General features: G+C 41.0%; 1 non-coding gene across 1 annotated transcript; it reads right to left on the bottom strand.

Annotated features, from left to right (window-relative positions):
• Positions 1–12,865: 12,865 nt before the first annotated feature.
• Positions 12,866–12,937, bottom strand: TRNAW-CCA. The gene has a single exon. It is a non-coding gene; the product is annotated as a tRNA-Trp (tRNA).
• Between the last annotated feature and the right edge of the window lie 9,063 nt (positions 12,938–22,000).

Below are 22,000 nucleotides of genomic sequence, written 5' to 3'. Positions count from 1 at the left end.
GCTCCTGGAGCATCTCAGTTACCTGCTGTTAAGCATCTTGGCCTTATCGCTATGTAACCAATGCCTATTTCTCCTTTCAGAAATGACTTAGAGGAATCCAGGGCATTATGGTGCATTTTAATGGGTTATTCTGTTTCTCCTCGTCTGGGTTTTAAAAGCTCCTAGTGGTCTGTTCCTTTCAAAAGGAGATTGGAGGGGCGCTCTGGTGGCCTAGTGGTAAGAAGCTGCACTGCAATCCCAGAGACGCATGGTTCGAATCCACCAGATGCTGTGCCGGGAAAGGAGGGACAATCTCCTCCTGTACCAGTCAGATCTGATTTGACGGTACACACACACACACACACACACACACACACAAATAATAGTAATAAAATAAAAAAAATTTTTTTAAAAAAAGGAGATTGGGAAGCCTCATCGGCACTGATGTAGACAGTCAGCCTCTCTCTCTCAGAAGATTCCGCAGTATATGGTTTTGTCAGGGTAGAAAACATATAGGAAGAAATATTTTAGGTGCTTCTTTCTTTTGAAATTGAGATACAGGGTCTGTTTGAAATCAGAAAGCCAGTAAGGCAGGGCGAAGAGTGGCTCCACTCCAAAGGGTACTGCTGGGCTGGCCTTGCACACAAATGGCGAGCATTGCAAATGTCCTTTTGGCGGGACCTTGACTTTGCACAAGTAACAGGATGAATACTTACATACTTTTTATTAAAGCCATCTCTGGGCTTTTGCGCTTTTGCGCACTGGTGGAGGACAGATGTAGTTGTGGAAACATATGAGCAAAAGATTTTATCTTTCCCTTCTCGTTCCTTTCCTTTCTTTTTTTTTCCTCCTCCTTCTTCCTCTCTCTACCTTTCTTTTCTTTTTGAGAAACTAAATTCATAATTTTTGCCTCTAGATTTCAGTGACTTTTGGGATTCTCTGCCATATGGACTTTGAACCCAATGACCCTGGTTCGGCTGAATTTCGTGCGTGCTGAGATTCCCACACGCATCTATCAACTTTGTCAAGCTCTTTAAGAGTCCCTGTGCCCTTCATGGTTTCCTATCTTAGAATACCATCCCCTTTGCATAATTTTGGCAATCCGTGGGATCTTCAGCGCTCTCCTCCAACACCGCAACTCAAGCGCATATTTGGCGATCATCTTTATTCAATTGACCAGCTCTCAAGTGGATAGCAAGCGATTGAAAAGATCATGGTCTGACACAGGCACATCTTGCTCTCCAAACTGACACCATTGCACCCCAGTAATTTAGAGAGGTGACAACCATAAAAACAAAGAGATACATCCTAGAAAAAGTGCAGCCAGAGTCTCCTTGGAGGCAAGGAGGGCGAAGCTCTGACTCACATACTTCGGGTATGTTGCTGCTGTTGCTGTTGCTGTGCCTTTGACTCAGAACCAACCTCTTGCTGACTCTTCAGTGGGTTTTCAGAAGCAGTTAAATGCACAAGAGAAGACTGCTTATCCTTCGCCCTTAGAGCAGCTGGTGGATCCAATCTGTGTGGTTTCAGGATTGCAGGGCAGCTTCTTACCACAAGGCCACCAGAGCTCCCTGGGTATGTTGCTAGGAGAGGTTATTCCTTGGAAGCGGCCATCATGCTTGGACACCTCTCAGCAAAGGAGAGGAAGACCTTTAACGAGACAGATTGGTGTAGTGACTGCAGCCAATGGGCTCAAGTGTGAGGGAGCTAATGGCACAAGACAGGACAGGGGTCAGATCAATTGTTTACACAGTCACTATGCGTCATCCACAACAAGGTGACACCTAACAACAACAATAACAACAACAGTAGGAAAGGTAATTTGATCTCACCTCAAGTGAAAACTTTTTTTAAAAAACAAGACCTTCTTGAACACTACAGACAGCAGAATTAGCTCTTACAAAGGCAGCTCAGTAAGATATTTTAATATTTGCTGCTGTACAGTAATGGTTTTAATCTCCTTTCGCATTCATTGGAAGCTGTGGGTTTTATTGCTCCATAAGCTATCACACCATTTTAAGTTTTCTTCTGACTGAAAACTCTTATTTGGGTAATTGATACTTTGGACAAATATAGGTCTTTTTCAAGAAACACATCTTCTCTTCATTCAACATAGAATTACCAGAAGCATTTCCAGGTCCTAGTTAGGATTTCTTCTCTTTCCCGTAAAATATTGAGTCAGTACCAATTATACACAGCTAGCAAGGAAACATTTGCCTCTTTGGGCTGTTATAGGAGCCCAGGACTTCTCACCCCAGTTCAAGAACCACTTCATACACCACTTCAGTTACACAATCACAAGTCATGAATCAGATCTAATTACTATTTTGGTCAAAATTTTTAACAGATTTCAAACATTCCTAGAAAAATAAACAAAAGAAAAATCCTTTTGGATGTCTTTCCAAGTGCTTACAACAAGGTCCCTCACCACTTTCCCCCTATTTTCTCCTTTCTTTTCAATCAAAAACTCTGAAACCGGCCTGATTGTCTAGTCTTGGAGGGGACTTGTATTTTCTAATCTCAGTTTAATGTTAAGATTGCCCTTCCCACCAGAAGTCACTCCTCCACTCCTGCCTTCCATCTGCTGAGACCCTCTTCTTGTTCGTCCTTCAAATCTCATTCATCAGGGGGGACTTCCCAGTTCTCTGCAGGGTTCTGATCTGTCCCTGTTCTCAGCATAGGCTTCCTTTATGCTGTTCTTCATAGACATTTGCCCACGCATGGTAACATCCCTACTAACCCACACAATTGCAAACAGGAAAATCAATGTCTTCTTTGCATCTCAACAATGCTTTGCATTTGGTATTTGTTACAATGAATGGGCTATTGTAATGAAAATTCTGGTGGCCTAGGGGTAAGAAGCTTCCCTGCAATCCCAAAGGCATGTAGTTCCAATCCAGCAGCTGCTCTGTGGGAGGATAGGCAATCTCCTCCCATGCAGTTTGCTGCCTCTGAAAATCTGCTGGAGGGTCAGCTCTGTGATTCTAACCCAATGAATGGTCCACAGAAACAACAACAAGAAATGCCCTTTAAACCCCAAGTCTAAAATCAAAGATATTGGCATTATGAAAGGATTCTAAATTAGACTAGCTTTTAATCATCACATTGAATTAGGATTATGTAGGAGATTTTTTTAAAAATATGCTGCCCATTGTTTATACTTAAAAGACATTTTAAACAGATTCTTGCAAAAAAAATTAAAGGATGAGGAAGATATGGAAAAGATTATTCAGCTGATCAGTGGCAAAGCCCAGATCACAGATGGTAAGATATAATAGGAAGGGTATGAACTTGACACCTCATAGACACCGACTCAAATTTTGCCTCTGAGTAAGTTATTCAAGATCTCTGAATGTTCCTGTCATTTCTAAGTTGTGGGCACCGGTCCTTCTTAAGAACTATGATAAGAAAGAAGTCAAGTAGCGTGTACAAAAGCTCCAGACATAGAGGTGGCAGATAGTTGTTCTTAGGTGTGGTCAAGTCACCTACAACTCATACTGTTGTTAGGTGTGGTCAAGTCACCTATAACTCCTAACACCTTGTGTACAACAGAACGAAACACTGCCCAATCCTGAGCCACGCCCACACTCTCTGATGTACTTAAGTCCCTTGCTGTCTGCAGTGTGTGGATCTGTTCTGTTGAGGGTCTTCTTTCCCATTGACCTTCTCCTCTACCAAGGTACTGTCCTTCTGATAACACGCCCAAAATACGTGAGGCAAAAATGTCACCATCTCCACTTCTAATGAGCCTTGTGATCTAAATTCTTCTGAGACAGATTTGCATGTTTTTTAGCAGTCCATGCTACCAAGCCGAAGGTGGTATAGCACTGGTCTGTGCGTTGCTGTACAGAGGTAACTCGTGGTTGCTGTGATGCTGAAGCCTGTGACAGTGATGTGCCAATCATGGTAATGGGCACCCATGGTGGACAGTGTTGGCTGGAGCTTCCCGACTAAATCAAGCCTGGAAGTAGGAGCAGCATCCACTTCCGAAATGGCTTGCCTCTGGAGACTCTATGTACGAACAGCGCTCAGGCTGTTTGTTCATAGGGTCACTATGAGTCGTCTACAACTCGATGGCATTAAACAACAACAACAACAACATACTCAATATTCTTCATCAACAATGCAATTCAAACACAGCCATTCTTCTTCAATCTTCTTTACTCATTGTCTTTCATATGCATATGAGGCCATTGAAACTACCATGGCTTACTTAGGTCAGGTTCACATTAGCCTTCAAAGTGACACCCTTGCTCTTTGCCTTATAATGAGGTCTTTGACAGCAGAGTCTCTCCCCCTCTCCTTCACAATTCTCAGGTCAGTGCTGCACTCCAATATCTCTCTGTAGCACTGAATTGAATAAAGTTTGTTTCATGTACTGACCAAAATGGATTGAGACTGTCTATGTGTATTTTCCCCTTTCCCCCACTGAATCCCTAGTATCTAGCACAGTGCCGGAAGCATAGTTACATGTCCAGCTATTTGTGAAGTAGCTAGACAAGTGATTGAGTGAGTAAAGACAGCAGTATTTGAACCCTCAGACCCTGCATGGACATTCTTGCTGTGGTTATCCCTGTGAATCCGACTACGTGCACTAAATCTCAATATGCTGCTGTTTTCTGTTACCACCAAGTCATCTCCGATTCATGGTGGTGACCCCTGTGTACAAATGGTACATTTACACGGTGGAACACTATGCAGCACACGGGAGCAATGATTTTGTAAACTATTATGTAACTTGAGAGGGACTGGAGAGCATTATGCTGAGTGAACTAACTCAGTCCCACAAGGATAAGTGTTGTATAAAATCATTATTGTAGAATGAGTATAAGGATCCAAGAGGGACGGGAGAGGTTGGAAGCAGAGGGATGTGGGTATGCAGGGGCGTGGGGATGGGGGGGGGGCGGATTTAATCATCAGGTTGTACAATTTAGTGGGTGAGAGGATGAGGGAAGTGAAAAGAATTTGTTTGAATTTGTATTCAAATTTTGTAAATAAACTAGTAGAAAATATTAAAAAATTTAAAAAGAATATGTAATATATAGGGTTACCATGAGTTGGCATAATTTTGATGATGACTGATTTTTAAACCTCAGTGCATTGTTGTTATGTTGTTAGGTGCCATTGGGTCAACTATGACTCATAGTGACTTTGAACAACGGAGTGGAATCTTACCTTAACATCGGTATAGTCTTCTTAAATCTAAGCATTTCCCAATATAGTTTAGCAATGGAGCTGAAGTTCCTTTTTTGAAAAGCTCTATTATTTTTTTGAAATCAGCATTGGACTTGCTTTCTGTAACTCATGACTACACAAAGGGTCTGGATATAAAAAATAATCTCTACTTCTTGAATTTATTGTGCCATGAATGAGTATCTTTTGCGGCAGAATTAAGGTCACGATGTAAATCTTAACATTTCAGGGGTGCAGAAGTATGTTTTGCCAATTCTGACTTAGTCAGCTTTTCTCTTGGGCGTCCATTTTCTTTTCTTGGTCTGCTTTTTAATAAAAGGTCCTACAGTTTACAGATTTCTGGTTTTCTTAGGAGACTAGAATAAAACTGAAATGGCCATCTTGATTAATCCAAGATGTTACGTGTGAGCAGACTGTATACATTATGACTCTGTAATGTATTTTACAATCAATATCTATTTTCTTTCATGGCTCTACTCGCCTGTTCACAATTCAGTCTATTTCCCTAGAACCTTGTTTTTTAAAATATATTGGTTTCAAGGATGTATCTTTTATATTATGGCTGTAAGTAACTTGTAAAATCAATAAAATGTTCATTGTTAACTATTCCACTGAATTGGCTGTTGAGATCTAAGAATGGTTTCATATATAAGTCCAACCCTCAGGACGATTCCTAAAGTTTAGAAGGGGTCATTGTACTAGGGATATTGTAGCTGATGTTAGATGGATCTTAATTGAAAACAGGGAATACCAGAAGAATGTCTATCTGTGTTTCATTGATTATGCAAAGGTGTTTGACTGTGTGGACCATAACAAACTGTGGCTGACTCTGAGAAGAATGAGAATCCCAGAACCCTTGATCATGCTAATGCAAAACCTATACTTGGACCAGGAGGCAATCGTCAAAACAGAGCAAGGAACATGGTTCCAAATTGGGAAGGGTGTATGCCAGGGATGTGTGCTAACTTTTTCAACTCTAAGTTAGACATGTAAAAATATTTTTGCAAACACTTGCAAAACAAAATGTGGACTAGGTTGAGTCCTCATCACACAGTCTCTGACATATGAGGATGGCGAAAACCAGCATGGCGGATGTGGAAAATTGATATTTTTGAAATGCTTTTTCTATCTAGGTACCCCAGTGGTCATCCCATCATCCCACAGGCAATGCAGAATAAGCTCCAAATAAGAAGGACCAAGTAGCATTAGACAAAAGTGCAAGAGCGACCCAGTAGAGAAAGAATGATTCTTTAAACAAATGGGGGTTAAAAAAACCCCACAAAAAAACCCCAAAACACCTCGTATCTTATAAAAAGATCAGTGCAAAATGAGTCATAGCTCTAAAATTCAACGCTGTGAGGAAAAAAAAATTTTTTAAAAATCTTGGAGATGTTGGGTTGGTGTCTTAGGACTGCTATAACAAATACCACAAAGTGGAGTTAATCAACAGAAATTTATTTTCTCACTGTTTGTTGTTGTTGTGCTCCGTCAAGTCAGCACTGGCACACAGCTGACCCTCCAGCAGGCTTTCAGAGGCAGTGAGTCCATGGGAGAAGACTGTCTATCTTTCTATCAACGGGGCCACTGGTGGATCTGTAATGTCCCCCACACATTGCAGGTGGGATGTTGAATGGTGTAGCTCCCCTAGGAAATGCGTTGCAGATTTTTATAAAGTTAAGCATATACTTAGCATTAGCATGTTAGTGTTAGCTAACATAAAGTCAGGTGCTGATGCATGGTGACCCTCCCCAGACCCCATAGGGGCTCACTAGCTGATCCTTCAGTAGATTATCAAGCTTTTCTTCCTTGCCTTTCTTAGTGTGCAGTTCTGCTGAAATATATTCAACCCCATAACAGCACATGACAAATGAGTGGTGGAGGCTGGTGAGAGGCTTTGGCTTGGACTTGAACCCAGGTCTCCCAGTTGAAGATGAGACTTCTGATGCTGAATCACTACTCTCCTTGCACTTAGCATAGGACCCAAAACTGGAACTCACGGATATTTATCCAAGAGAAGTGAAAATGATGTTCCATCAAACACCAAAACTACCACTACATTAATGTCAAGAGAAGTCCTAAACTGAAAACCAACCAAATTCCCTTTCACTGTGGAAACAGATAAAGAAACTGCAGCCTAACTCTAACTATGCCACAGACATTACCCACCAATAAAAGGGAATAAACCTTGGCTATACACAAAACCTTGAATGGATCTCAAGGAAATGAAGCTACTTAAAAGCCACTTGGTTGGTTTTCAGAGAAGGGCCAAATATTATACTTTTTCATTCATAGAAGCTTCTCAAAATATGGCATCATAGTGATGGGGAATAGATCAGTAATTATCAAGGGTGAGAGCTGGAAAAAGAGGGTGACCATAGCATCAGGAAGTTTCTTTTTTTAATTATTACTAATTTGAATGAAAGTTTACAGAGACTTAGGGTTTCCAGTCATTCATTGTTGCACTTTTTTCACTGCCTTCTCTGCCCCATTTCACTCTTCTCCTTGAAAAGTAAAACTCTTTCATTGTTATGCAATCCCTCCCTCCAAGTCCACTCCACTGTGCAGCCTTCATTCTGGACTCCTGTCATGAAAATAATACCCAATCATATATCCCTTTTAAACAGTTTTCTCCCTCATCTGTTTCAATGCAGTATACATCATCCATCTCCTCCTTCTCTGTCTTCCCTCAACCCCGATGTCAGTCCTGTTTTTACAACAGTGGCTCTGTGTAATATTTGTCCTGAGGAAGTTTCTTTGTGGTGAAGAAATAATTCTGAATCTTCATTGTGGAGATGGTCAACTAAAATCCAAAAGGTCACAGAACTACAAGCAAAATTTTGATAGATTCTGCATTCTGTTGGATCACAGAATGATCACACTAAAACTTTGCTGAAGTTTATTCCAAACAGCTGCAAAAGTACATCAACAGAGGACTTCCAGAAATTCAAGCTGGATTCAGAAGAGATTGTGGAAGGAGAGATGTCACATGTATTTTAGCTGAAAGCAGAGCATACCAGAAAAGAGACTTACTTGTGTTTTACTGACTATGCAAAGATGTTTGACTGTGTAGACCATAATAAATGGTAGATAAGAATGACAATCCCAAAACACTTGATTATGCTTATGTGGAACTTGTACATGAACCAAGAAGCAGTTGTCAAAATAGAATAAAGAAATATCAGAAAACGTGTGCATCAGGGTTGTATCTTTTGGCCATATCTATTTCTTTAATACCAACAAGCTCTTTAAAGTCTTAAAGAGCAAGGATGTCAGTTTAAAGATTAAGGTACCCTTGACACAAGGCATGGTATGTTCAGTTGCTTTATATCCATGTGAAAGTGGCACAATGAACAAGGAAAACTGAAGAATTCATGTTTTTTAATCGTAATGTTAGCAAAGGGTACTGGATATACTATGAATTGTCAAAAGAACCAACAAATCTATCTTGGAAGAAGTGCACCTAGAGTGTTCCTTGCGGTGAGGATGGTGAGAGTTCCTCTATCATTCTCTTGGCATGTTATGGAGGGGCCAGTACCTGCGAAAGGACATCACGCTTGGAAAGGCAGAGGCTCAGATAAGTAGAGAAAGACACGCAGTAATATGCGTGGACACAGTGACTTCAACAATGAGACTGAGCATGGCAGAGCCTATGAGAATGGTGTAGGGCAGAGAGAGGCTTTGATACATGCCGCATAAGGTCATTATGTGTTCATGTGAGCTTGATGCACCTAACAACAGCAACACACACCCCTAAAAAATTTTGAGAGCATGTAAAAGCTTTGGGGATAAAAATAAGAGGTTTGCCTGATTCAGTTGTATTTTGACAATGTCCATTTCCAAGTTCTGACCATACACAGTGGTTATTTAAATGTTTTCATAGTGGGAAGCCTGGGGAAGGGCATAGTGAATTTTAAATACTAATTTCTCCAAATTCTCGAGAGCCATAATTTCCTAAAATAAAAGGTTACATTAAAAATAGCACACAAATAGGTATAAAATGACAAGTACATTAAGTGCTATGTGATGCTGAAGCCCGTGATACAGGGCTGACCTGGTGATGAAGGTCAGGAAACACTTGAAAATGAGCCGTGTTCTAAAGGAAGGGCAGAGGTTAATGAGGTGAAAAGGGCTGGGGGTTGAATCCAACTCCCTTGTTTTAGGAAAAGTTCAATAAGGTAGGAAAAGAGGCCTTTCTGTGAACCTCTGAAGCTGAAAGACACGTGGGAACGTGGAGAAGCAGTGATCATCCTGTCCAAGGTGCACTGAAGAATCGAGGGACCTGGAACCCCTCTGCGGTTCTGGGAAATGAGGAAGGCAGGGGATAGGGAAGTGGAGAGAGAGAAGAGGGCTGGGGACACTGCAAAATGAGGCCAATCAGAAGTCACTGCTCTGGGATGTGACTGACGGTGAACGTCCAGCCCCCATGCGTCAATACATGCTTGTGGCAGCTACAGGGGCTGCTGAGAGCAGGGTGAAAGCAGAACAAAGAGTAGAGGTCAGATTCCTGCCCTTCTTCCTCACTCTTCCCTGTCTCACACACCTCCAGTCAGGGCTATCCACCTGGGAGTCTCAGGTAAGAACTCAAATCCACAGTCTAGGCTGTTTCCTGATCAGTAAGTCATTTTACAACCTTTTCAGGCATAAAGAAGACTTAAACCAAATGATCTATTTGCCTTTGCATTGAGAGACTCTCTAGTCTGGGACTTTCTGATGCCGATAGGTCAGACTGGTGCACGAGAGATGAAGCATCTTCATACTCAGTGGTAGGTGGTGGGTAAGCTGAGCCCTGTGTGCGTAAACAGCAATTATAACCCATCTCAACGACGCTCTTCCTCTATTTTGCTGATCTACCACATAAAATATGCTTCTCCAGGGATAGGCCCTTCCTGACAACGTGCCCAACATTTGTGAGATAGTCTTGCCAGCCTCGCTTCTCGGGCGTGCTCTGGCTGTTTCTTTTAAAGCAGGTATCCAGAGACCTGCATTCAAGTGACACTTGAACTTGTGCTAACAGTCTGGCTTGATAAAACCATTTGCTGTCCAATCAACTCCAATTTATGGTAACGTTACCTGTGGCAGGGTGGCCTTGAGCCCCTTCACGTTTTCAATGGGTGATTTTTCTGATGCACATTGCCAAAACTTTCTTTGAAGTGTGTCTGAGTGGCCTTGAACCTCTAACCTTTTGGTTAGTTAGTGATTGAGTATGTTAGCTAATTGCACCACCAGGGACTTCATAATGCTATAGGAATGCTGTTGTTGTTGTTTGCTCACGTCAAGCTGGCCCCTTGCCTCATGCTAGTCCCATGCACAACAAATCAAAATGCTGTCCTATCGTCCTCATGATGGCTTGAGGCTCATCCAGTCATGTCTTGTGGAGTTTCCCTGGACTGAGTTTTGGAAATAACTCCCCAAGCCTTTCTTCCTATTGTTGTTGTCATCATTAGGTGCTGTTGAGTCGTAGACGACTCATAGCGACCCTATGAATGAAAGGCCTGAGCACTGTTTGTAGAGTTTCCAGAGGCAAGCCATTTCAGAAGTGGATGCCACTCCTGCTTCCAAGCTTGTTTTAACTGGGAAACTCCACCAAACACTGTCCACCATGGACAACCATTATCACATTTGACACATCAGTGTCACAGTGTTTAGCATCAGTCTACCTTAATCCAGAAACTTTGCTGACAATTGATCAACATCACAGCAACATGCAAGCTTCCAATGACAGATGGACAGTGGCTGAATATGAGATGGATTGGCTAGGAATTGAACTCAGGTCTCCCACATGGAAGAATAGAATTCTACCAGTGAACTACCAAAACTGAGAGAAGTCATCAGGTTCACATTATAGAGAGAAATATATTTTTAACGCCATCCTTTTGCCTGAGAGAATTTAAAGGGTGATTAGGAAGCTCGGGCACAAGGTACAGATTGCGTCTATGCAGCTCTGGAAATTATCTCACTGGCTCGAATACAAAGAACCGTTTCACTCAGTAAGTTCCAATGAAAATGAGAAACTGGATGTACTATTATTATATCACCTTCCCACTAAGGGAGAATTTAAATGTTCTCTTATTAGTTATTTGACTGAGCTAATATTTATACATTCAATAAAAAAAATTCAACATTTTAGTTAAAATGCTATTTTTAAGGTAGCCTTCTAACCATAAAGATTTAAATTATATTCATTAGTGATGTCATGTTCTATGACTGAAGCCATATCATTAGAAGGAAACTGATGGGCAGAAATATATTTGCTTAACCAAAAAAAAAAAAAAGGCAAAAAGAACAAGTGAAAGAAAGCCAGGCTTATGCAAAAGGCTCCTCACATACATTTTGGGGGGCTAGGGAGGCTGATATTTTTCTACTATTGTTGTCCTTCCTGCCAAGTAAATGATTACTTCCCTTCCACCCAGTCTGATGAAATAATTGCAAATATTTTGAAGTACTGCTTTGAAAGGTGGATTTACAGCAGTCACTCTTCACAATGGCCAGGTCTCGGGGTACAGAATGGTGATGTGTGGTTTCATTTTAACTCTCAACCAACCAAAACATGGGTGTTTATCTTGAAACCTGTGGAGCAGAAGCATCTAATTGATCCCACTTGGGAGACAGACTGTGAATAATGGGCCATTATATTTTGACGAGACACACAATTGCCTTGAACTTGTCAGGAGTTCAGGTGTGGGGATCCAGCTACCTGGGGCCGAAGCTGGAATGTGATGGTGTGTGCGGCCCAGCTCACGCATCTGCCTGCTGCAGCCCTTGTCGGGCCCAGCTCCATTTCACGGGAATAACTCACCTATTCATGAACAATGAGGTTCAAATTGTACTTTTCTTTAACACAACATTAACTCTCAAAGAGCTGGAAATTCAGTACTCTGTTCAGTGAGCTTAGATTGTAAATCAGTCACTGAGAACATTATATGAGCAGTAATCCCATTAAATATATCATCTTGCAAATATCTAAATCCAGTTAATTAACTTGTATTGCAAAAAGAGCTCAGAGATAGAGTTTTCAGAGAGCAGCCACACGTTTCAGGCCCCTAATTACACTTAAAGCAAATTTCAGGCTTTACTTTTTAGACAAAATAAGTGAAAAACTGCCTTCTAAGGAAAAAAAAAAGGACTGATGGAGAGCTAAATTTTGTTAGATTTGAACAGAAAAGATAAGTCAAACATCTCAAAAATTACCTGCTTTCTTGCATAAACTTTTTACCTGCATCTCAGTGAGCTTTTTTTTTTAATAAAAGGATTAAACATAGTCTGCCATTTTAATTAAAATTCATAGCAACACAATGTCATCTTTACAATGGTTGTGGAGATCACTCTGCTCATGGATTTAGCTATCCTTCAGCGTTCATAATAAATTGGCTTTAGTATGATGCCAAAACCCACAAGATGTGCAGATCTTAAAATAACCACAGCAGAACTTAGAAATAAAAATAAAAATAATGTTTCTTATTTACTAAAAAATTATTATTGAGTTAGAAATACATGACAATAATGTTGTTGATTGCCATCAAGTCGAGCACGACTCATAGCCTAAAGCCTGAAGCCTTTCTATAAACATCACCATTTATCAAAGTTCATAGTTTCCAGAGGCAACTCTGGTGGCTTATTGGTAGAGTTGCGCTGCCAACTCAAAGGCATGTGGTTTGAATCCACCAGCTACTCTGTGAGAAATGGTATTTCCCCCTGACCCCGACGTAATTTGAACATGCAACCTTCTGATCTGGAGTCAGACGCGGTACCGTTGCGCCACGAGGTCACCTCTGTGAGAAATGGATGAGCATTCTCCTCTTGTGATTTACGGCCTCTGAAAATCCACTGGAGGACCAGCTATGGGTCAGTTCCATCCCAGTGGTATACCATAGCAACTATATATATGTAATGAGAAAAGAAGGCAGAAAAAGAATTGATGCCTTTGAGGTGTGATGCTAGAGAAGAGTATTGAACATACCACGGACAGCCAAGAGAACAAACAGGTTTAACCTGGAAAAGGGGAAACCAGGTTACTCCTTGGAGGCAAGGAGTTCTGTCTCACATACTTTGACATGTGGACAGGAGGGACCATTCCTTAAAGAGGACATGATTTTGGAAGAGTGAAGTGAGATTGGCTCACGATAGAGCAGAACTCAGAGTAGTTGTATATATGGTCGCTATGAGTCACAGGCAACTTGACAGCACACAACAACAACAAATATATATATATAGTACGTAACCCTATACAACAGAGTAGAACAAAATATGAAAGTAGATGATTGTATTTTCCGCATGGATCTACTGGTAGTTTCAGACCAATAACTTTCTAGTTAGCAGTCAAATGCTTAATGTGACACTACAAGGCTCCCTGACAATACCCACACATACATACACATATATATTTATTTCCTCAGTGGTGCAAATTCTTTGTACTCAGCTGGTAAGTGGCAGTTATGCTTGGTGGTTTAAACTCATCCAGTGTTGTAACCCATACAAACTTACAACCAGAGTGTTCCTTAGAGATAAGGAAGGCAAAGGATTTCACATACTTTGAGCGTGCTGTTGGGGGGGGAGGCGGGGTTTGTTGTTGGTTGGTTGGTTGGTTGGTTGGTTTTTTAATGACATTGTTCTTGGAAAGGTGGAGGGTCAGTGAAAGAGAGGGAGACCCTCAGTGAGATAGATTAACACAGTGACTTCAGCAATAGGCTCAGATCTGTCAGAGATGATGCGGATAGCACAGTATAGGAAAGAGTTTCAATTTGTTGTTTGTTGGGTTGCTATGAATCGTACCTAATAACAACAATGACAACAACAAAGTGGTGCAGCCCATAGTGGCTTGTGCTGCTCACCAGAGGCAGTACCTCTCTGGCAGTTCAAATCCACCAGAAGTTCCAAGAAGGGCAATCTCATTCTATGTAATTTACAGCCTCAGAAATACAGGGGAAGGTCAGCTACAAAATGGTTTGACTTGACAAGATTTTTGAGTAGCAGAGTAAAAGAAAAAGCCTAGTAATCTGTATGAAAAGAATACAGTCACGAAAATAACTCTGGGGCAGTTCTACTCTGTCAGGTACAAGGACACCATGAGCTAGAATGACTCAATATATTGTGAACGACAACAACGTATATGCACATTTGCACATAAGTGTACATGCACACAAACATATACATATAGTGTCCCTGGGTGGTGTAAAAGGTTTACTTTTAACTACTAACCAAAATGTTGATGACCTTATCGAATCTACCCAGAGAAGATAAAAAACTAAAATAGGCCTAGGAACCTACTTTTAAAGATTGTGTTGTTGTCCAGTGCCATCAAGTCAACTATAACTCATAGCAAACCTGTGAACATCAGATCTAAACCTTACCCTCTCTTGTGTCCTTCTCATATTCTCTGCTGAGCCCAAGCCCTTTGCTGCAGTCAAGTGTGTGTAAAAAGAGAAAACCACATGGGTAGTGCCATGTTGGACCTTTACCAAATTCATAACAGAGAACTGTTCCCATCTACAACATCAATAACACAAAACCAATTCCCATGGGGTCAGATATGTTCCCCATGCTCATTTGTCTCTTGCTACTCAGTTCAACATCAATCTTACTGCTTTGCTGGATCCAGAAACTGATCTGATTGCTCAAAGACCACACAGAATCATAATGGGGGAGTCAAAAGGTTAGGATTCAGATTAGTAACAGAATATAGTCAAGACAGCTCCCAAAGTGTGTACAACAGGCACCTCGAACCTCACAGTGTTCCCAAGTTCTCAGTCCTGCCCATATTGGCTTCCCTCTGCCTACTGTTCAACAAAGTTCTCATTCCCGCCACTGTTGGTTCCTCCCTCTCCCAAAGCCTCATCTTACATCAGTTATCCAGTTCATCCATCATCGCTGCTCCCATTCTAAAGTGTGTCCTACATTTCACCAGGTTGGGGGAGGTCATCCTTCTCTGGCTGGGGCAGGAATTCTCTCTTCTAGTGGGAGAAGACACTATTTTCTTTGCAGCTAGAACTGTTCAATTTATTGGTGAGACTAGTCAATCCTCTTGTAGATTGTTGAGACGATCCCCTTGTGGAATGGTAGATATCCATCCCCTTTGTGGATAGGCTAACGCGCCTCCCTAGGACGGTTCTGCTTTTTTCTATAGTAGAAAAGCCAGACTGAAAGACAAACCTCACAGTGTATACTGAGTGTCCTTCTCTTTTTCACACCTTTCTCAGCACAATGTCTTTTTCCAAGGACTGGCCCCTGTTGATTGACAACATGCCCCAGGAAAGGTAGGTGAGATGAAGTTTCACCATCCTTAACTCTAAGGAGCACCCTAATTGCTCTTCCTATACAGACAATAAAAATTTTGTGGAAAACAACTCTTCTCAGAACCTGAAATTGCCACGAGTTGGAATTGATTGAATGGCAGCAGATGTATATATAGGCATACACAGATATAAACACACAAATATATCTTTACCTGTACATACACACAAATTCACAAACATACTACTCCTTTTCTAAGTCATCATGGGAAAACTGACATCATCAAGGAGAAAGAAACTGGCATTGGTTTGCAAGCCCGTGTGAAAACTAGTTGCCTTCCAACGCTACCATGCTCAGCAGCTTTCTTGTTTTGGACTTACACCATACCACACACTACAGTAGTGTTTGTCAGTAAAATAAACTCTCCCAGTATATGCTTTTCATTATGCCTTCTGAAAGAATCCACACCCTCTAAGTGTGAATTGAAAACGGACTTATTTAGAAATAGTTTAAATTGTGGTTTCTGTAGGCTATTGTTCGTGTGCAGACATATACATGTTCACTGTTCTAAAAGAATAGCAGTAAGTATAGGAAGACCTTAAATTAGATAGTGATTTTCTTCCAAATAGTTCTAAATCTCATCCTGTGTGTCCATACATTTATATGTACGAAGACTATGTGAAATTAAAAAAAAAATTAAACCCCAGTGCCAGTTGAAGTTGAGGGCAGACACACTTTCTAAAAGGTGTCAACAGGATTGGTTTTATTCATGCTAAAATCCATGATCCCATTTGGAACATCATAGCTCATCATCATAAAAATAAAATCAAGACAATATTCAGAGACACTTTCCAACAATAACGTTTTAATACCCAAATGGGACCACATCGCATACACTACTCTTATTAGGAAAATGTGTCTTATTTGGTATGTACATCAAAACAGCTTTGAGGAACTTCTTGTATTCAAAAGGCAGACTGAGAAAATAAAGAACTGAATTCAGCCCTCAGATTTCTTTAGGCATTTTGGAACTGGAGTCTATGAAAAATTACTCAGCACCTACAGTAGGTTGATTTGTTTCCCCCCTAAAAGATATGTTCAACTCTTTACTCTGGTACTTGTAAAAATGAGTTTATTTGGAAGTAAGGTCTTTGCATTTGCAATGAAGTTAAGATAGGTCATACTGGATTAGTTGCTGTCAGGGACCATGAAGTCAGTTCTGACTCTTAGAGACAACAGAATAAACTGCTTCCAAGTCCTCCACCATTCTCACAATTGCTGCTGTGTTTGAAAACATTGCTCCAGTCATTGTCACAATCCTTCTTGTTGATGGTCATCTTCTTTTTGCATTGACCTTTGCCAAGCATGATGCTTTTTCCAGGAATTGGTGCCTCCTGATATCAAATACGCAACATGCAATATGAAGTCTAACCTTCCCTTCTAAGGAGTATTCTTTAGAATATTATTAGTATTAATATTCTATTCCAGCTGTACTTCTTCCAAGGCAGATTTGTTTGGGTTGTTGTTTTGTTGTGGTGGGGTATTTTTGTTGCTGTTGTTTGGGATTTTTGGTTTCTTCTTCAATTCAAGGCACATTAAATATTCTTTACCAAAACCACAATTCAAAAGTCTCAATTCTTCTTGAGTCTTCTATATGCACAAATAGTGTGATTAAAAGAAGAGATCAATTTAGATATACACAGAGAAGGGGAAGCCATATGACAGTGGAAGCAGAGATTGGAGTGATGACACTAAAAGCTAAGGAATGCCAAGGATGATTGTCAACCACCAGAAGCTGCAGAAAGGTAAGGCAGGGAAGGTAGGATCCTACCTGAGAGCCTATCTGAGTGCCTGATCCTTTGGATTCTTCAGCTTCTAGGCTCCTGAGCTGTGAGAGGAAGCATTTCTCCTATACTAAACCACTCAATTTGTGAGCCTTTGTTACAGCAGCCTGAGGAAACACATACAGAATCTAATTCTGGACATAGGGACTCAGTCAGATTCTTCATTATAGAAAATAAAAAGTACAGACTACCATTTCACAAATTTCTATGTGCTTAATATACATTATCCAAGATATTTTGGCTCTGTATCAGAATCATCTCATTTGTTTCTTGTAACAGCTCTGTAAAGATGTTATGCTACTATTCCCATTTTACAGATGAAGACTTGTAGGACTAGAAATGTCTAGTAATTTGCTCAAGACCAGAGATCTAGCAAGCTCTGCAGCTGAGCTTCAAGTCCAGAGCCACCAATCTCCAGAGTCATGCTTTGAACTACATTATTCTACAAATACACTGCTTTACAGTCAGTTGGGCTCTGCTGTTTTTGTTAGGTGCTTTCTTTTTATTAAATTTCTTTCTTTTCAATTTTTATCCTTTTTCTGTGTGTGTGCTGTCAAATCAGATCTGACTGGTATAGGAGGATCTTGTCCCTCCTTCTTCAGCAGAGCATCTGGTGGATTCGAACTGTGGACCTCTGGGATTGCAGTGCAGCTTCTTGCCACTAGGCCACCAGAGCTCGCCTGTTTTTGTTAGGTGCTTTTAAATTGACTCATAGCAACCCTATGAACAACAAATTGGAACCTTGCCTGTCCTGACCCATTGCCATGATCCCCGGCACTGCCAAGCCCATAGTTGCTATCACTGGGTCAGTACATCTTGTTGAGAGTCTTTCTCTCTTTCTCTGACCCTCACAATTTCCCAGAATTATATCTTTTCTCCAAAGCCTCATTTTTAATAGTCCCTCCTGACAACATTCCCAAAGCATGTGAGATGACATATCACCACCCTTGCCTCTAGGGAGTAACCTGATTGGACTTTTTCCAAGACAAACTTGTTCGTTCTTTTGGCAGTCCATGAGATAGTCACCACCACCACCATTCAAGGGCCTTGGCTCTTCCTCAATCTTCCTTATTTGTTGTTCAACTTTCAGAAGGATGGAGCAACTGAAAATATCATGGCTTGAATCGAGCAACCTTAGTCTTTAATGTGACACCCATACTCTTTTACTCTTTAACTCTTTAAAGATGTCCTTGTCAACTCTATAGGACTTACTTTTCATTTTGCAAACACACATTGGAAACAAGAATGTTCAAGCACCATTGTGCGGTCATTTGAGTGTTGCAGAAGCCACTCAAATGATGCTGCACTGCACAAGGAATAAAGTACACATTGGCCCAGTTTGGGGGAACTTTGAGCATCTCAGCTAGAAATAGGACATACAGGTTATGGTAGATTGGAGTACCATTAAGTCTTCTCATAGCAACATATGTAATGCTTGTGTTGTTACCTTCTACACACTGGGAAGCACCGTGCAGAGCAGATTAACACCACTTGGGTTTGACTTTGAGGACTCAGGTTGTGTTGTGTCTAGCGAAAGGGTTAAGTGCCTCCAAGGCCTCCCTACTTTCTCTGTCTCCTGGATCATGTTGTCTGAAAGCAAGGCTCCCTACACCATAATCAACCGAAGACGTATCCTAATGACAGTATAATTAGGAGTATCATTGTAGTAATGATTCTTTTCATCTGGAGTGCGGGCCACGAAGAAAAGGGCTCTCATTCAGCAAATCCACCTGCCTATCCTTTGCCTCTCCCTGACTTTTTCCCCTAGGTCAGTCACACAGGGTTAATACCAGGTGTATGACAAGTCCTCAGACTCGCGACTCATCAAACTAATTAAAGAGAAACACATCTAAATTCTAGTGAATTATTTTACTTCCAAAAATGCTCCCCATTCATCTGGCTTGGTGAGTTTGATTAATGAAGACCACAAAGAAACTCTTGTTTCTGCAACCCGCAACCACTTGGTTCGGGTTCAGTGGGCCCAGGGAGAGGCATCCAGGCCTAAATCAGGTCTTTCTTTGCCTACTTAAAAATCCAAAGGGTAGAGAAGTTTCTGATTTTATCAGACCCGCCAAGGCAGGTAAGAAGAGACAAAGACGATCTTGATTCACTAACTAGGTGCAGCCAGAATGTGTTTGTTTAACTTAAATAGCCCATCAGAAGCCTTTCTTACGGATTTGCCGCACAGAGAACAATCCAAGACACTTAAGACTTCACTAGCACCATCAATATATTTCAATATCCCTAAAATAACTTCAATTTGCTTGGTTCCATAATCAAAACTCTTGGTACCAGTAGCTAGGAAATCAAAAGACAAGTTGCACTGGGAAAATCTGCTGTCAGGGATCTCTCCAGAGTACTAAAGAGCAATGATGTCATTCTGAAGACTAAGACTAAGGTGTGCCTGATCCAGGCCATGATCTTTGCAATTACTTGCTATGTATCAGAAAGCTGGACATTAACTAGGAATGATAGGAGAATTGTTGATTTTGCATTGTGGTTCTGTAGAAGAGTATAGAATATACCCAGACTACTAGAAAAAGAAACAGGCTCATCCTGGAGAGGATGAAACCAGGCTGCTCCTTGGAGGCAAAGATTCTGAAGCTGCACCTGGCATACTTTGGGCGTGTTGCAAGGAGGGACCAGTCCTTGGAGAGGGATGTCCTTGGGAGGGTGGAGGGAGATGGATTGAGTCAGCGATTGGGGTAATGATAGTAAGTGTATCAGAGATGATGAGGTTGGCACAGGATAGAGCAGGGTTCAGAGCTGTTGTACACAGGGTCACTAAGGGTCACAAGTGGCCCAATGACACTTAACAACAACAAAACATCTCACAAGGACGCCCACCAAAGTTATATCGCAATGCCTCCCTACCCATCTGCCCCAGACCCCAGACTCTTCTATGGTGTCACCATACAATGAAAGCCTGAACTTGCAAAAGGAAAATGGAAGTTGTGATTGTCAATGAAAAGGGATTTGGTTTTTTTTTCAATCAAAGGATCTTTCATTCTTAGGGATAATTAGGCATCAAAAGTACATCTTGGTTGGAGCTGTTTGCTGTATTAACAAGATATGTCTGCATAATTAACTAAGCAAAGCATTTGAAGATAAATTCGAGCATTTAGATTAAATTTAGATTAGAATGCATATGCTCCTGCCAGGTTAAAACAAATCCAGCAGACAACTGCACAAATACATTTAATATATTAAGTAAAGCATAGATATTTAAGATGAAGCTTTTAGTAACGCTAGCCAAATTCATCATGAGATTATTGTTTTAAGTCTCCATAATAAGCCATAAGTATGCTTTCCAAATTTCCAAACCCCCAAACTCCAACTAATCCAATCGACCCACTTGGTATCAAGACCGTACATTTCCTTTTAACATCATCTTAAAAAGTCTTAGGCATTTTTAATTCCACGATTTTTTTTAAACTAAAATTTAGTGGAGATGATTTGGTGTGCTTAAGTTTCTCTAAGAATATTTTCTGGAACTTAAATATATTGTTGCTTAAAACTGTGTCATGAAAAAATACGTCTCCCTTCTTCTGAAGGACTAATTACAAATCCCTTCTTGTCAAGACCAACTCATTAACTTTGACTAATAATAAAAGTATCTTAGATCCTCAAAATTAATTCATGACTGTGATGTCTCATAGCTTCCAAGTTTTTATACTTAATCAACAGATTTTTGAGGTGACTCTCTTGGTCTTTGCAAAGAAGAAAAACTCAACAAATAAATGGCAGGAAAGGTTCACTTAGAGTCCTACGGGGTTTTAAGGGTCCTAACTCTGGAGAGGGCGCTCTGGTGGTACAGTCCGTAGGGAGTTGTGCTGCTCACCCCCAAAATGGCCCCTCTCTGGCAGTTCAAGCCCATCAGTCCCTCTGAAGGAGAAAGATGGGCAATAACTTCTTGTGAAATTTACAGCCTCCAAAAACCCACTGGAGAGTCAGTTTTGACTCGACAGCAATGAGAGAACTCTATAGAGAAGCCTATGGGTGGCACAGACGTGCTCAGCTCCTAACTTAATGGTAAGTTAGAGGTTCAAGCCCACTTGGAATAAAAGGCCTGCTAATAAACTTTTCAGAAAACCAGCCACGGAAAGCCTTACTTAGCACCGTTATACTCTGAAGCACATGGGGTCCTCATGCATCAAAATCAGCTCAACAACTGGTTTTTAGTTCTGCAAGGTATTACTAGGTACTGTGGGAAGGAGAATTGGAATGGCTTTGCTTCAACATAGTATTAGATACATTTAAAAGGCGCTCTGCTGGCCTAGTGGCCTACTTGTAGAGCCTCTCCAAAGGTGGTGGTAGTGGTTGCTGATTGCTTTTGAGTCGAGCATGACTCATAGTGACCCTATGAACAAAAGGCCTGAAGCTCTTCTACAACTATGGGCATTTATCTACCAGCGGTTTCAAGGGAGAAAGACTAACAATCTCCTCCTGTTAGATTTACAACCTCTGAAAACCTGCTGGAGGGTCAGCTATGAGTAAGTTCCAACTGGCTGGCACCTAACAACCATGTACATTTAATAACATGTTCAAAAGTAAAAAAGAACAAGCAGCTTTAAGCTAACAAACTCCAGATTAAACACAATGAAGCCGGTTTCTTCACTGCAGGACTTCTCAGGGCCTTTTCTACGCCAGGGTGCATGAGCAATTTCTGAGACGAGACAGGAAACATATCACATCCTACATTTATTTGGAGCATCTTGCGTGATTAGAGTGCACGCTTGAAAAATGCTGGTTCAGGG

The sequence above is a fragment of the Elephantulus edwardii genome, unplaced genomic scaffold, assembly GCF_000299155.1.
Source record: "Elephantulus edwardii isolate Elephantulus edwardi_28Jun2011 unplaced genomic scaffold, EleEdw1.0 scaffold00006, whole genome shotgun sequence".
NCBI lineage: Eukaryota > Metazoa > Chordata > Mammalia > Macroscelidea > Macroscelididae > Elephantulus > Elephantulus edwardii.
Note: the sequence above shows the minus strand (reverse complement) of the source record. Positions and strands in the feature narration are given on the sequence as shown.